The sequence below is a fragment of the Chiloscyllium plagiosum genome, unplaced genomic scaffold (genome assembly GCF_037043375.1).
Source record: "Chiloscyllium plagiosum isolate Xiang-an unplaced genomic scaffold, Cpla_swu_hap1 HiC_scaffold_36, whole genome shotgun sequence".
Lineage (NCBI taxonomy): Eukaryota > Metazoa > Chordata > Chondrichthyes > Orectolobiformes > Hemiscylliidae > Chiloscyllium > Chiloscyllium plagiosum.
In genome coordinates, this window is record NW_028270174.1 from 9,238,731 (window position 1) to 9,255,977 (window position 17,247).

At 40.6% G+C, this 17,247-nt stretch overlaps 1 protein-coding gene across 2 annotated transcripts in view; it reads right to left on the minus strand.

Annotated features, from left to right (window-relative positions):
* The window catches only part of grid2 (glutamate receptor, ionotropic, delta 2), a 994,028-nt gene that overhangs the window by 306,607 nt on the left and 670,174 nt on the right, over positions 1-17,247 (minus strand). The window lies entirely within an intron of this gene.

Here is a 17,247-nt window from a genome sequence, read left to right on the forward strand (position 1 = left end):
GATGTGGAAGCTTTGGAAAGCATTCAGAGGAGATTTACTAGGATGCTGCTTGGTACGGAGGGTAAGCCTTATGAGGAAAGGCTGAGGGACTCGAGGCTGTTTTTGTTAGAGAGAAGAAGGTTGAGAGGTGACTTAATTGAGACATATAAGATAATCAGAGGATTAATTAGACTGGATAGTGAGAGCCTTTTTTCTCGGATGGTGAAGGCTAGCATGAGGGGGCATGGTTTTAAATTGAGGGGTGATAGATATAGGACAGATGTCAGAGGTAGTTTCTTTACTGAGAGAGTAGTAGGGGCATGGAACACACTGCCTGCAACAGTAGTAGACTTGCCAAATTTAAGGGCATTTAAATAGTCATTGGAAAGACATATGGATGAAAATGGAATAAGGTAGGTTAGATGGGCTTCAGATTGGTTTCACAGGTCGGCGCAACATCGAGGGCTGAAGGGCCTGTACTGCACTGTAATGTTCTATGTTCTATGTTCTAGTGTATCCTCTAGATACAAGCCTTTTGCTTTAAATTTTTTCACAGGACATGGGTTGCCAGGCCAGTATTTATTGCCCATGCCTGAATGAGAGTCAGCCACATTTCTGTGGGTCTGCAGCCACATTTCTGTGGGTCTGCAGCCACATATAGGCCAGAATAGGTGAGGATGACAGATCTCCTTCCTTAAACAACATTAGTGTGCCAGGTGGGTTCCTGACAATCGGCAATGGTTTCATAGTCATCATGATGCAGGGCTTATGCCTGAAACATCAACTCGCCTGCTCCTTGGATGCCGCCTGACTGGCTGGGCTTTTCCAGCACCACACTCTCGACTCTATAGATTATTGACCAAGTGATAACACCATTAGAGCATTGCCTCCCCAAATTCTAATAATGATCAGTGACAACAACGCGATTGGTGCAATACCATTATCCCATGACCTTTCAAATATAAGATTGTGATCTTCCCTCTGGAGAAAACAATACCTGAGATATTTTTGTTCTTTCTAATTGCTGTCCCAACTTTAACCTCCTTTGCCTCTCAAGGCCTTTGAATGCATTGTCATCACTTGGCTCTGTATCCAAATATCCCAAAACTGTTCAAATCCTTTAAATTCAATTTCCTAGTATTCAAAAGGCTAGTAAAGCTAGGAAAGACAGGGTCCTTTGTTACCATGGCATATTATTCCTCCTTGTTCTCCTCAATTGCTCCTTAACACTTGATAAAGTTTATCAATTCTATTTTGCTCCTTTGTCCACCACTTAGGATGATATTGAAGGTGCTCACTTCCAGTCCTTTTAAAACATAGTCAAAGCAATTCCTGATGAAGGGCTTATGCCCGGAACATTGATTCTCCTGCTCCTCGGATGCTGCCTAACCTGCTGTGCTTCTCCAGTGCTACATTCTCGACTCTGATCTCCAGCATCTGCAGTCCTCACTTTCTGCAAAGCATTTCTAGCCAAGGTTTCTGTCCTTATTTCTATACGGTCCTGTCCACAGCCAAACACGAATCTATGTAGTGAGCCTAGTCCATGTCTAACACCTTAGTTGGAAGTAAAATATCCCATGAGACTATTCAAGGAAGAACAAAATAGATTCTCCAAAGTTCTGGTCAATATTTACCCTTCGACTATTATCCCTGAATGATTCTATGGTTACTTACTTCTTTTCTGTTTGTGGAACATCACCATCCCACCTTGTCTCGTTTTTTGAACAGTGCAGACTAAATTGGCAATATGCCATTTTTGAGTTGTAGACCTCTCTCTCTCTTTCATTCCACCCTATCTCTTTAAAGCCTTTGTTGTCTCCATACTCCTTCAGACCTCTGAGTTTGTCCTACCACTTTCCCAATGACAGAGGTGTTGTCTGCCTTAGACTTACTCTCTGAATTTCCAACCAGCAGCCCATCTTGCTTCCCGCTTCTCAAAGTGCACATTTTCAGTCAAGTCAATCTTTATATGCCTTGGATAATTGATTCCCTTATCAAGTCTTTTCCATCTTTTTCCTTCCCCTCTTCACAAGTTACCTTTCTGTACTAGGAGGACTATTTAGCTCACTTGACCGGTTGGGTTCAATTCCAGTACCAGCTGAGGTTACCCTATCTTCTCAGCCTCACCCATCACCTAAAGGGTGGTGAACCTTAAGTTAAACTCACCACCAGTTGTCTCTCCCTGAAAAGACAACAGTCTTTGGGAAAGTGTCGACTTTCAGTTCACTCCTACATTGAGTGCATGATCAAAACACCAGTTGCCTAGCAATTAAAATGATGACAAAATTGAAAAGAAACAGGTTTTGCGAGAGAGAGGAGGTGGAGGTTCTGGAACCAATGAAGGAAGCCATCATGAGGGTACCACAGAACTTAGAGTTCAATGATTTTCTGGAAATGCTGATCACTTTGTAGTTTTCACCACTGAATTAATTTCCAGTCGAGGTAGTTTTAGGTATATTTGAAGAGTTACATGCAGCTGCAGATGTAATTGTACTGTGATTTCGCTTTGCCAATTACCCTGTTGTGCATTACAGAGCAAACAGGATGGCTTAAAGTTAATCTGCTTGGTACCTGAAACATCTTGACATGGAGCAGTTGGGGGCAAGTAACTGTATCAACAGAACCACAGTAATTGGTATTGATGTGACTATAGAGTAGGCAATGGCACAAACATGCAAAATTATCTCAAATAAAACATCAAAACTAACAGCATGTTCCTTCAACAAATCTATTACAATGTCAGAACCCAGAAATTTAAATTTAATAACCCGAGGAAAATAAGCTGAGCAGACATTGAATTATGCTGAGACCTTGAGTTGAAATGCTTAAGGAAACATGCAGTAGGATGAGAAAAGAGGACACTGCCTTTTTGGTCATGTTTTATAAAGAAACCAAAGGCTATCCCAGAGCCATTTTGTGCCAGCCACATTGCTCTGCCATTGAGACAATAATGAAGACAGTAGATTGATCATCTGGAAGTTGTGTGCTGGTAGGTAGATCATCAAGTGAACATCAACAGCACAGAGTTCACTTCCCTCTCCAGCTGATGTAGGCCCTGAATCTTCTCCTCACCTTACCTGTAGTGAAAATAAATCATAGCATTTTGCTGCGGTTCAGTGAATAATCACCAAAGAACTGTCTTTGGGCGTGGAACTCAAGAAGAAGGAATACACACATGAGGTGAAAAACGAACCGAAGGATCTACTGATAGATTTTGATGAGGAAAAGATGGGGGATAACTCATGTGGAGAATGAAGGTTAGCATAGACCTGGTGGGTTAAGTGGGTCATTTCTATTCTGTAGGTTCTCTGCTACATGCTATAATTATCTTGTTCTTACTGTGAATCAGGTAGCATCTATGCCTATGATCAGTCACAAAATATTCATGCTATGTATTGTGTGCTGACTGAGTGACAATCACATTCTGGACTTCCGTCGGACTCGATAAGTACATACCAACGCAAGCAGTACTCGGGTGTGTTTGACATTTGGTTCTTTTCTGATTTCTCAGGATTTCAGGAGCAGAAAATGAAAATGCACAGCTAGAGTTTCTTGTAACAAGGCACCCTGTGAATACCAGCACAGCAGCAGACATCGCAAAGGCTGTCGATGTTGATACAAGTTCAACAGTGGTGCCTTCAGGCAGTTTATGTGGAGTAAACGTTTCTGAAATGGCGCAACTAAAGTCACCATTTGGAGGGCTCTTGCACTGGTGCCAGTGTTCTCATCACTCCTTGTCATTGTCACCGGTGAGCCTTAGTGATCCATGCTACATCAATAATGTTTTGCAAAAGCAAGACTTTGATGTAAGCAATGAAAGACATTGAGACTCCAGGAGAGCTGGGTCCCCTGGTGAATGGAGGAATCCAAAGATTTGCTTCAATACAGCAGTCAAATGCACTAGAATAACCTTTCTTATCAGGCTGAGCCTAGCTTTTAAAATTGATTCACTGCATGTTTGCATCACTGGCTGGGACAGCATTTATTGCCCATTCCTAATTGTCCTTGAGAAGCTGGTGATGAGCTGTTGTCTTGAACCGTTGCAGTCCATTTGGTACAGATACACCCACAACACAGGCAGGGAGGGAGTTTCAGGATTTTAGCCCAAAGCAACAGTGATATATTTCCAGGTCAGGATGGTGAATGGCTTGGAGGGGAACTTGCAGGTTGTATTCTATGTATCTACTGCTGAGATGGTAATGGTCATGGATTTGGGAAGTGTTGTGTAAGAACCCCCAGTGAATTTCTGCAGTGCATCGCAACAGATCACTAGCTTCTTCTCAAGACTAATTAGGGATAGGTAATAAAAACTTAGCTTGCTAATGATACTCACATTTTCACATTTCCATTATGAATAATTGTGATCTACATGACATATGTGTGAAGCAGCTGGGCAGACTAATATGTCTTTCCCTGTTTGTCCCTCCTCATATTTGTGCGGCTTTGTATAATAATGTGCTTTTAGTCTGCACACAATACTATAATTAGCTTAATAATATACTCCAAACCTGTCCATTTCAGTGCTTTTATCTAGTTTCTCCACATCAATTACGAACGAAAACCAAATATTTTCATTCAAGATGGATTAGCTCTTTCTGAAAATCTTTTTATAAAGCACAATCTCATCGTAAGTCACTGCTTGTCTTTATAGTCACGGCTTCATATAATACAGCATTGCTACCTGGATCTTTAGAGGTTTCTGAATTGAATATTACTTCATTTTTCATCAGCCAGTCCCATTATTTCTAAACCTTAATATGATCAGTGAGAGAATAGAGAAATACAGAACACAAAACAGAGTTTTATTAATGTTGCCTTAGCTTCCTCTGCCTGGCTTCATTTTATATTTAATGGTTGCATTTAATGAAATCAATTTCACAGAGAGTATCAAACCTCTTCATCTTTCCCTGTAGATTCAGAATGCATTGCTGGATTACATTCACTGTTATATACATGAGAATAAGAGCTTTTACAGCACAGTGGGTAGTGTCCCTGCCTTTGAGCCAGAAGCTTTGGGTTTCAGTCCCACTCCAGGACTTGATAGCCAAAGAAAGCACTTTCAGGACTTGGCTGAAAAAAAGGCTGATTATTAACCTGCAAATTCTTCCAACAGAACGAGGGTAGGTGTCAAGAGCAGGAAACAGACTCTTGCTCATGCATGCCCCATGCAGACTGGTGCCTATTCAGCTATACCCCCTAGTTACAGGCCAACAACAAGGTCCAACAACAATAAATTAAGGAAAACAGGCTTAAGCATGGGCTTTGAGTGTCTTACATTTCCCTTGATATGCAAAATCTTCTCAGTCTACACACAAAAACTAGGTCAATACAAATAAACTGGATACTCAATAATTAAACAGCTACAAGTAAGTTCAGTTGGGCATTGAATTCTAGAAATTTGTGCCAGGCACTTAATAATGAAATCACTTTAGATAATTGCTGTAGATCATAAAACAATTCTAGATTTTGTGATAGCTCTGAATGTGTAACTTAGATACTTTTTTAAAGTAGTTACATATCATTATGCAGCTTACAACGTTATGGGGCCTTCTTGGACAATTGTGTTAGCTACTCAATGAATCACCTCTGGATGATTACTTCTTCTTCTTCAGTGCAGACAGTTACTCACGATCAAGGGTGACTTTCTTCCACTATCATGTTATGGATCTGGAAGTGACTGAATAGCCCAATACGGGATCCACACATCCTACCACAGGTCGGACCAGTGGTGCTTACCAAATTGGAAAGCTTACTGGAGTTCCCAGGTTGTGTTAGTGGAGCAATGTTCAGGTCTATTGCTGTTGGAATTGTCTATGAATTTTTGCTAAGAGGTAATTCAACAGTTCAAGCTATTTGAACATCTATAGTATGCAACAGTTGGAGGTGATAATATAATGCCATCGTCCTGTCATAAAGCTTTCCATACTGGGTCACTATTAACTGAATAATGTTCTCAGGTGATTTTTCTATTTTCAATCTGTAGAGTAATTTTGTAGAACATCCAATATTGGTTTGATTGCCAACATGGTCTTTGTGTAATCTGTCTTACACTTTGGCAAAATGTTAGAATGAGCACTCCATCCCAAACTGAGCACTGACTGAAAAAGGGTTTAGTGATGAAGTGAGGCGACAGAGAAACCTGGGATATTCCCATTGTGAAAAGGAACAGTTAGGGAGATGCCAATACTGCGACTAGCGAATCCTCACAATTGGACAAGAGATGGAGGTTTAACCTGTAGTAAGGCAAACTCAGGGCACATGTCATCTGAAGTGCAGTCAACACAGAGAAGTAGACTTTCGAAGTGGAACTGTGGAATCAATTAAAAGGAAAGGGATAATGGAAGAATTATTATCATTTTTCCTGCAAAGATAAGCAATGAGGAGATGAATAGCCTTCTACATGGAAATCCATTCTGTAAAATATAATCTTCTAGGACAAATAATCATTTCATTAAACAAAGCACAATTAAAAGATTGAATGAATCATTATGTTGGACCTGAGTGTAGTGTGTATCTACATCTTGGACAGAATCAGGAGCATTCAAATTGATGTAAGCTTGAGTTGTCAATGGTTTTCACAGGGTTCAGTTCAAAATTATATAGAACTACATAGAATTTAAAACACAGAAACTGCTAATTCAGCCCAACTAGTCTACTCCATATAAACCTCCTCTCACCCCATTTTACATAATCCTGGCAGCACCTATCCCTTTCTCCCCCACAAAGAAGTCTAGAGTCTCCAGAAACTTATTCATCTTCATTTTCTCGATTATAGCATGTGGTAGAGAGTTTCATATCCCAACCACTCTTTAAATAAGGAAGATCTTTTCGTAATGTAGGCAAAAATAGCAGCACATTTGCACATAGCGATAATACCCACAAACTGTTTCTTTTTCATGGTTGTTGTCATGGAATTTATATTGACCAAAATACAAGTACAGTATGTTTTTTAATTGTCCTTAAGCAAAATCGTCCTCATCCACCTGAGAAGACAAGCTGGGTCTGTGTTTTATTGTCTCATCCACAAAATTAGCAGCTCCACCAGTGCAGCATTGCCTTAGTATTGCATTGAACTTTCATCTTCACTGTGGGAACAAAGCTCTGGAATCGAGCTTAACGCCACACCTTTCTGATTCAGGCCTGACAGCCTCAATCAAGATGGACCTCGGATAAGGTGTCTCTTTCATTCTGATTGATTAGTTGCCATTTGAAACTAACAGAGGTCCAGTGATCTTGGTCAAAGTCAGAGGATTTACAAACAAGGGGAACTTACACATAATTGTCAGTGACAGTAATCACCACTATTGACAGTCTCTTGCAGTCGTGAATGATTCTCTCCCACTCTCAGGGTGAGTCTAGGTGGATGTACAGACCGATCCAGTTAACGCAGGCTCTATTACACTGTGCGCAGGAGATGGTCACAGGAAGGGGGTGGGTGGGGCATTGGTGCAGCAGTGCATTCCTTTCCCTGTTTCCGACCAGCTTTTGCTTTTTACTGATGGCAAGTCTCGAGGTGCTTGCCGCCTTCGTGGATGCTCCTCCCCTACTCCGGACAGTCTTGGGCCAGTGATTCCCAGGTGTCTGTGTGAATACTGCACTTTGCCTGGAGGGTATTCCTGGAGCATTTCCGCTGAATCTGGGGCTCGCCTGCCATTTCAGAGTTGGGAGTGGAGGGCCCGCCTGGGGAGTCTCATGTTGTAATTCAGTCATGCTGTGGGTGTTCATACACCATCGAGACTGCAGCAGTTCAAGCAGCTGGCTCATCACCACTTTCTTAAGGGCAATTACTGATGGTTAGGAGTTGGCAGTAAATGCTGGCTTTGTCAGCAGTGTCCTCACACCGTAAGTGAATAGCAAAAAAGGGAACAGCAGTGATCTGGGAACAGTAGAAAGGATGCTGAGGATGTAACACTGAAGAGGTCCCATGGTCTTGTAACACTGAGGTGGGGGGGGGGGGTTTAAAGTTGGGAGTTAGGCACAGAGGAATTTCAGCCAAATGTGGATTGGTCTAGGAATGGATCTTCACATGGAGAGGATCCCCAGTTTCTGGAATCGGGGAAGGAGTTGGTCTGGTAATAATGAAATTGATCTTGGGAGCAGAAAGTATTGAGTCAAGGAATTCCATGGTCCATGAACATTGTGGGTGCCAGGAATGAATATGAACACTTGGAATTTGTTTGAGAAGCTAGTGAATAGTGGGCAGTGTCTTTTGGGGGATGGGTGGTATTGAAAGGTGCAGGGTAGGACATTCAGCCCTTCGAGCCTATCCCACCATTCAATATGATCATGAAATCTCAGTATCCCATTCCTGCCCTTTTCCCATACCCCTTGAACACTTTAGCTGCAAGCGCCACATCCAGCTTCCTCTTGAATATAACTACAGAGGAATCTTGATTATCCAGCAAGATTGCAAGGTCCTGATGCTTGGCTAAACTATGTTATCTGGCATTCGATTACCCGGACTTTGATTAACTGAACGAAATGCTCCCTGCCCATGTCCTTTGGATAACTGAGCATCCTTGTAATGAACTGGCCCCAACAGATTCCTGTAGGAGAGAATTCCACACGTTTACAACTCTCTGAGTGAAGGAATTCGTCCTCATCTCAGACCTGAATGGCTTACCCTTTAATTTTAGACTGTGACCCTTTGAACTGCCTAAGCACTTTTATGTCTTCTGATCGTATCCCCACAATCAATGTCAGCAGAAAATATTTTTTAAACTTGTATCGAGTGATTCAATTTGTTTACCTTTTATCAATTACTTTCTCCTGGCCTTTTACAGTTGGCTGCCCTTGGTAAATCATTTATAATTTCTCCTGAGTGGTTTCCTAACCATCTTTCTCATAACTAATTTGCAAATTCCCTGATTCTTCAGTTTCTAAACCAAAACATTCTGCTTTTAAGTCGATCTACTGAATGTGTTCAGACAATGATTGTAGGAATATCCTTGCAAATGAATTGGGATTACAATATGTAGCAGAGATGTGCATGGGAAAAGCATGATTTTTAAAATGGATTTTATGGATTATATAAATTATGCAAGAAGGTTATATTAGGTCTACTCACAAGATGTAATTAGACAGCAATACATCTGACTTCATATCAGTTATCATAAAATCTCAACTGTCACAACCAACAAGTTATTTCTGAAGTATAGATGATTTGAAGATGCTGGTGTTGGACTGAGGTAAACAAAGTTAAAGATCACACAACACCAAGTTATTGTCCAACAGGTTTATTTGGAACCACTAGTTTTCGGAGCGCTGCTCCTTCAACAGGTGGCTGTGGAGTATAAGATTATCATTTATTCTCCACAATCGTATTCTCCACTATTACCTGATGAAGGAGCAGCGCTCTGAAAGCTAGTGCTTCCAAATAAACCTGTTGGACTATAACTTGGTGTTGTGTGATTTTTAACTGAAGTACAGACCCAGTACTGAGTAACAGTATGGTATTCAAATTTGCACATAGCAACTGTGACTGGAAATACTGATCAATTTGTTTTTGGTGGTGCTGATTGAAGGATAAACATTGGTCAAAGTACTTTGGGATCTCTTTGCTTTTTTGGAAGCAGAGACATGTGTCTTTTACACCACTTTCCTGAACAGGGTCCTGCCCTAATAACACATCTCCAACGCTATTGTACAAGAGCACCAGCCTAGATCAAATGCTCATGCCATTGAGTGGGGTTTGAATTCTCAACCAAAAGCAAGAGTCATAGCAGCTGAACTAAGTTGTTACCTTCCATGTACATCCAAGGGACAGAAAGGGGAAACCAAAACACTAAGAGTGCAGATGTGGAGTTGAACAGACATGACTGTAGAACAGAAATAGATAGGATCGAAGAAAGGAAAAATGGTAGATGTGAACAGGAGAAGTTTAACAACAAAGTGCATAGCGCTAAAATTCATCAATACTCCAGTGACACAGAAGCTGACAGACTTACAGACTAATGTAGTGTGAATGCTCTGTAGTAATAGCTACTTCCAACTTGTCCTTTAGTTATTGACTTATTGACTGTTTGTGACTGAGCACCTAGATGTAAACTGTTATTTGGCATTTGCTACGTTTGCAGTGAGAATAGACTTGTGATACTTATTCCAAAGGCCTATCACTCATGCTGAAACAAAGCTTGCAGTCTGACAGAACTATTTGCATTCAGTTCAGAGGTTTATAATCACCAGGAACAATTTACAACTTTGCCACTTGAATTCCAGTCTGATGGAGCAAATCACCTTATTAAAACCCACCAGACTTTTGTCTCCTTGGATGATTGGGCAGGTTCGATGGACAGTGGGCTTCCTACTTTTCCAAGTTAAAATCCAATTTCTGAGGAGATGGTCATTTGGCCCACCAGGTCTGTGCTAGCTCTCTGAAAGATTTACCCATTAGTTAGGAGCATGGTCAATATGACACTGCCTCAGAGTGAGATGAAGTGAGTTACCAATGATAACTGTTGGAAATTTGGTTCAAAGCAGAAATTCGGTGCAAAGAGGACAGAGGTGCTTTAACTAAGGGTTATTGCGGGAAGTAAACTCTCCAAAGTGAGAGGTGAGTGGGAGAGGATAACAGGAATGGATCAAGAAGTCAACTAAAGTGAGACCAGCGCTGGAGTGATCTCACAAACCACAGTATAAAGTGAGTGCAGGAAAAGAAGCTGATTGGTGAGTAAGATTGGTGAATATTACTTGTCTTTAAAGCAAACGTAAGGTCTTCAATTTGTGTGTAAGTCTCCAGTGTTTTTCTTTTGTCTTTTATGTATCAGATTCATAGTAGTGATTCTTTTTTTGTATTTTTAATTTGTACAATTACAATGGAATCACAGCAGAGCTGGCTGGAATGGCCTGGGAAAGGAATTCAGCAGCAAAGATATATGAGGGAAAATGACAAGATATTTAAGAAAATAGCTCATGACTCATAATTAAGACATATTCTCATGAAGAACAAGGATTCTAGGAAGGGATAAACTAACCATGGTTAGCGGGGAAAGTTAAAGATTACATCAAATTGAAAGAAAAAGCACACAACATAGCAAGAATTAGTGTTAAGCCAGATGATTGGAAAAGTTTTTAAAACTACCAAATGAAAAGAAGGAAAAAATAACTACTCAGTGTAAGACCAAGTAATATCAAAATATCAATGGACAGCAAGAGTTTCTTTAAGTGCATCAAAAGGAAGAGACGATTTGGAGGTGCTGGTGTTGGACTGGGGTGGACAAAGTTAAAAACCATACAACACCAGGTTATAGTCCAACAGGTTTATTTGGAAGCACTAGCTTTCAGAGCGCTGCTCCTTCATCAGGTGGTTGTGGAAGGAAAAGAAGAGAGAAGACAAAGTGAACATAGGCCTCTAGAGAATGAGGCTGGGGAAATAAAATTAATTGATATTTGTTTTAAATTTTACAGCTGAAGTAGAGAAGACAGTGATTAATTGGATAGTTCTGTCAAAGAGTTAGCGCAGTCACAATGGGCTGCAAGGCCATCATCTGTAGTGTATGTTTTAATTCATTCTTAAATATCTGTGAAGGAGAGCTGTCCAAAAGAATATTTCTTGCTTCTTATTATAAATACAGATTGCAAGTGAATTCCCAGAGGAGTGCATATGAAGAGGTTTATTCAGTCACTGCTGCTGGCAATGCAGAGTTATGATGTGCTCAAGTGGAACACTAGCATGAAGCACAAGTCTCAAGAACCACAAACTGTTGCAAGAGTTGGTTCTTTGTCAACTATCAATTCATAACATATTGGCTCTGTCCCTGGGGCAGTTAGTCATTGTCACCATCAAGCCTTATAATGAAGACAATTGTTCAACTCCAAAATTAAACCGAAATAGCGTAGAAAACCATAATGACTTTATGATCATTGTCCTTCTGTTCAGATACATTATGTTGATATTGTACAGAATTACAGTCCAAGAATAAACTATCCTACAGCACAGATTCAATCTAGGCGATTGTTCATCCTCCGATATTTCAGTGCCTTTCTTGCTTTTTGCCAAACAAACACTTTGGAAAGAATATGCCTGCAATATGCTGTTTACACTGGAAAAATGTTATGTATACAGCCATTTTTGCTTGAAACTCAGGGTACTGTCCTGACTAACTAGAGGCAACTTGGTTTGAATTAATCAGTTAAAAAAGACAGAGCACAGTGCTTGCTACGTCCCTGTTCCAATCCATCAGCACTCACATTGTGCAAACTGTTCTTTGATTTATACGGTTGATTTTCTTGAGTTTCTGTCTAGAACAGATCAAGACAAAAAGCTTTAACTTAACATCTCTTATGTCGAGAGTGGTGGTGCTGAAAAAGCACTTTCTCCTAGTTAATTTTAACATCTCTTAGCAATGTTTATTTATTGTGCTAGCAATATGTTAATAAAAACAAAAATGTTGATGCTGAAAACCCAAAATAAAGCAAGAAAATGCTGGAGAAACGCAGCCAATCTGGCGCACCTGTGGAGAGAGAAATAGAGTTAATGCTTTGAGTCCAATTTGACTCTGCTTCAGAACACAAATTGAACTCAACATTAACTGTTTCTCTCTCCACAGATGCTGCCAGATCTATTGAGTTTCTCCAGCACGTTCCCATTTTAAAAATGTTTTCTTTATTGCCATTTATTTTCATCTGTTTTTATTCTATCTGGTTGTTTTGTTTGCCTTCTTGTTGCTATCTTTTTACTTCAGGGGGAGATGAAGAGAATTAATTTTACGGAGTGAGTTGTGGTCTGGAATGTGCTGTCCAAAAGAGTGATGGAAGCTCTGGTAACTTTCAAAACAGAATTGGCTAATTACTTGACGGGGCAAATTTTATATGAAATGGGGAGAGGGCAGGAGTGTGGGTACATTGATTGGGGAGTTCTTTCAAAGAGCCAACATGGATATGATCGATCTTCTGTGCTATATCATTATCTAGTTCTACTTTAATCTTTTCACCTTTGCAATCTTTCCTTTTGCTGGTGAATATTATTTCTGTTGTGCAGTGCAAATGATTTGACAATCCTTTGCTGTGATTCTTTATTTGCTGATGATAGGTTTCATAGAATCCTTACAGTGTGGAAGCAGGCCATTTGGTCCATTGAGTCCACACTGACCCTCCAAAGAGCATCCCACCAAGACCCACCTTATCTCTGTAACCCTGCATTTCCCATGGATAATCCACCTAGCCTGCACATCCCTGGACATATGGGCAATTTAGCATGGCCAAACTACCTAACCTGCACATTTAGGATTGTAGGAGGAAACTGGAGCACCCAAAGGAAACCCACGCAGACACAGGGAGAATGTACAAACTCCACACAGACTTGAGGGTGGACTCGAACCCGGGTCCCTGGCGCTGTGAGGATGCAGTGCTGAACACTGAGCCACCATGCCTCATTCCAAAATACAAATGTAACACCTGTGCAGCGATACTTTTCAACAGGAATTAGAAAGAGAGATGCACGTTTGCGAAGCATCTTTCATGGGCACAGGATGTTCCAAAGTCTTTAACAGCACCTTTTGAAGAGTACTATTGTAATGTAGGAAAGGCAGCAACCAAATTGACGTGGTTGGGGGAGGGGGGTAAACTATGATAAATAGCAATTTGATAAAGACCTGATAATAATTTTTTGTGATGCTGGCTGAGCAATAAACACTTGCACGGGCATAGGAAATAAATCCCCTGATCTTCTTTACAAAAGCAATCTGGGATCTTTTATATTCACCTAAAGAGAACCTCTGCAAGATGACACTTTTGACAGAGCAGCACGCTCTCAGTATTGCACAACTGGTGTGAGTGGAAATGACAGGCTTTGGATTGGTTAGTGAACCCATAACCTCTGATGCAGTGGTGGGACGGCCTGTGATGTGCAAGATGTGACCAACCAGCCACATTTCACTAATTGATAATCCAATGTGACTGATTGCTTTTCTCATGAGCAAATAAAAACGTGCTGCAAGACACCAAGATTCGTTCGACACCACCCTCCAAATCACCACCTGAACCGTGTAGAAGGACAAGAACAACAGGTGCTGACTTGGAAATACATCAATGTTCCTTTGTTATCACTGTGGAAAAATCCTGGATGTTTCTCCCAGTGTGCACTCTGGATTGTAGACTGTAGTGGTTCAAGAAACTTACACACTTAATGGTAAGGTCCTCGGGAGTGTTGCTGAACAAAGAGACCTCGGAATGTAAATTCATAGCTCCTTGAAAGTGGAGTAGCAGGTAGATAGGATAGTGAAGAAGGCATTTGATATGCTTTCCTTTCTTGGTCAGAGCATTGAGTACAAGAGTTGGGAGGTCATGTTGCGGCTGTACAGGACATTGGTTCACCACTGTTGGAATATTACATGCAATTCTAGTCTCCTTCCTATTGGAAAGATGTTGTGAAACTTGAAAGGGTGCAGAAAAGATTTACAAGGATGTTGCCAGGGTTGGAGGATTTGAGCTATGGGGAGAGGTTGAACAGGCTGGGCTGTTTTTTCTGGAGTGTTGGAAGCTGAGGAGTGACCTTATAGAGGTTTACAAAATTATGAGAGGATGGGTAGGATAGATAGACAAAGTCTTTTCCTTGGGGTGGGGGAGTCCAGAACTAGAGGGCATAGGTTTAGGGTGAGAGGGGAAAGATACAAAAGAGACCTAAGGGGCAACGTTTTCACACAGAGGGTGGTACGTGTATGGAATGAGCTGCTCATGAGAAAAGCAATCAGTCACATTGGAGGCTGGTACAATTGCAACATTTAAAAGGCATTTTGATGGGTATATGTATAAGAAGGGTTTAGAGGGATATGGACTGGATGCTGGCAGGTGGGACTAGATTGGGTTGGGATATCTGGTCGACATGGACGAGTTGGACTGAAGGGTCTGTTTCCGTGCTGTTCATCTTGATGACTGTATGACACTTAGATGAACTTTTATCGCCTTCTCAAGGGTAATTAGGGATGGGAATGTGGAACATTGACTTTTCCAGTGATGCTACATCCCTTGTCTGAATAAAAGTTCACCTTTAAGAAAGTAATTGAACATATCTAGTTATACACTCACTGGGTTGAAGCAGATAGTTAGATATCAACCAATCTAAAGTCAGTTGGCCTTTCTAGGGTTTTGAAAACCATTGTTATTATTTATCGTTGAGACTTTAATGTGATACTTTGCTACAGTGAATGTTGTTATTTTTTCATTGCATTCTTGAAAGATTACTTTTGTAATATTCAATAATATTTCATGCTAGTTTATCACTGACCTTATTTGTTCTGAAAGAAACAATTACATTTGCTTGGAGAATTGTTCTCTGTTTACCTTTGAACATTTTTGTGTAATTGGACTTTTTTTTATTGCAGAAATATCAGTGAATTGCTGAAAATATGCTCATCAAACCCGAACATTTGATGGTCTGGGACTGCAAAACTCTTGTGATTTTAAACTGCATCAGTTCTGATCTGTTTAATATTATAAGAAACACACTGAATTTACTGAGAGGTTGCAGATGGACCCAACTTTTGAAACAACAACATACAGTACACATGTAAAGCTGAAATGACACTGCCAATGTCTGCCTTGCCCCAGTGTATGCTTGACATCATTTTCCATGATCTGTTCAGAATGCACTGATTTCTTCGAAATAATTGGCAAACGATTACTGGCTTTAAATAGAACCGTCATGACAGGGTTTCATATCTTCACAGCTGCTTTTTAAATGTTTGGTGTGTATTGGATTGTAAGGTAGTTCGACTCCTGTGTGAAGCCACAAGTTCCCACCCTGTTCCTGCTGCTGGAAGGAGTATCCAAGGCCAAATGTTACACGACAGAAAGTTTTTAAAATAATCTTGTTACGGCCGTATATTCTTCAGCCTACCACTGAGACCCCAGTTAGAGGTCACTCCAAGTCTCAGAGACAACCTGAAAGAACATGCTGGCACATGGCAACATCATAGAATCGCACAGCAGTGCACCACAGAAGGAGGTCATTTGGCCCATCAATTCTGTGTCAACTTTTTCAAAGCGCCTTCTATTTAGTTCCACTCCCATGTCCCTGAACATATTTTCTCATTGAAGTATTTAACCAACTCCCTTTCAAAGGCCACTATTGAATCTGTATGCATTAATCTATTACATTAACCCTAACCTCAAGCACTGCATAAACATTTCCCCTTTGTCGACTCTGATTCAGTTTGCCAATTTGCCTCCACTGTTTAACAACTTATCAAATCATTGGAAATAGCTTCTCTTTGTTTAATTTTACATGTTTGTATCACTATTAACTCTCTCAAATCTCCTCAACATTCCCTACTGCAGTAAGATCCCTCCAGTTTGACAATGCAAGTGCAGTCCCTGAAACCATTCTGATGTATTTCTCCTGTCACCTTTGCAAATAAACCTTCAAATTCTTCCCTGTGTGTGGAGTGCCCAAAAATGAGAGAAATACTCTTGCTGGGATCAAGCTAGTGCTTATTTTGAAATAAGTATCTTGTGTAATTTCCTACCTTTTTACAGCACACCCCCAATTATAGGCTCCAGGAGATGAGGGAAAATGGTAGCTTCATGATAACAGTAAATCAGAAGCTCAGGAGAATGTTCTGGAATATGGAATTAAGTTACTCCATGGCAGCTGATGGGTTTTAAGTCCAGTTAACTAATCTGCAGTGTAAAGCTAGTCTCATTCACAGTGGTTATAGCATCCAGGAAATCCGCCATCCTTACCTAATCTCGCCATGTGTAACTAGTAATACGGTTGACTCCCAAGTTCCCTACAAGCCACGGAATTAGAGAGAGATTAAGAATGGGCTACAGATGCTGGTCTTGCCAGTGACATCACACCCCCATAAAAGTGTAAAGCATGTGTTATATTAACTATTTTCCCCCGCCCCATTCAACATCAATCTTTAAAGATTTAGAAAAATTATTTTTTTAAGATTTATCAGAGGAAGAAGCTGAATTTTAGGAGAATTGACCTTTCCCTTACCTCATTAGAATGGCAAAGCAACTCTTGCACAGATGGCACAAAGCCAACAGTTTATGAGTATCTCCAGGATGCTTCAATGAGGACAGAGAACCAACTAAACAGATCTCTCTACTTCTATCTCTGCTCTGTATCTAGTGAATGCTAACCCCTTAGGCACTGACCAAAATACAAAAATGAACTCCTATAAACTTTCCAATCTTTTAGGTCAGTATACCATTCATCTACCAGATGCATGCCAAGGCAATGTCTCTGATACTAACGATAATAACCCCCAGATATTTTGAATGACCAGATGCCAAGAATTTTGACAGCTCCTCTCACTTCCA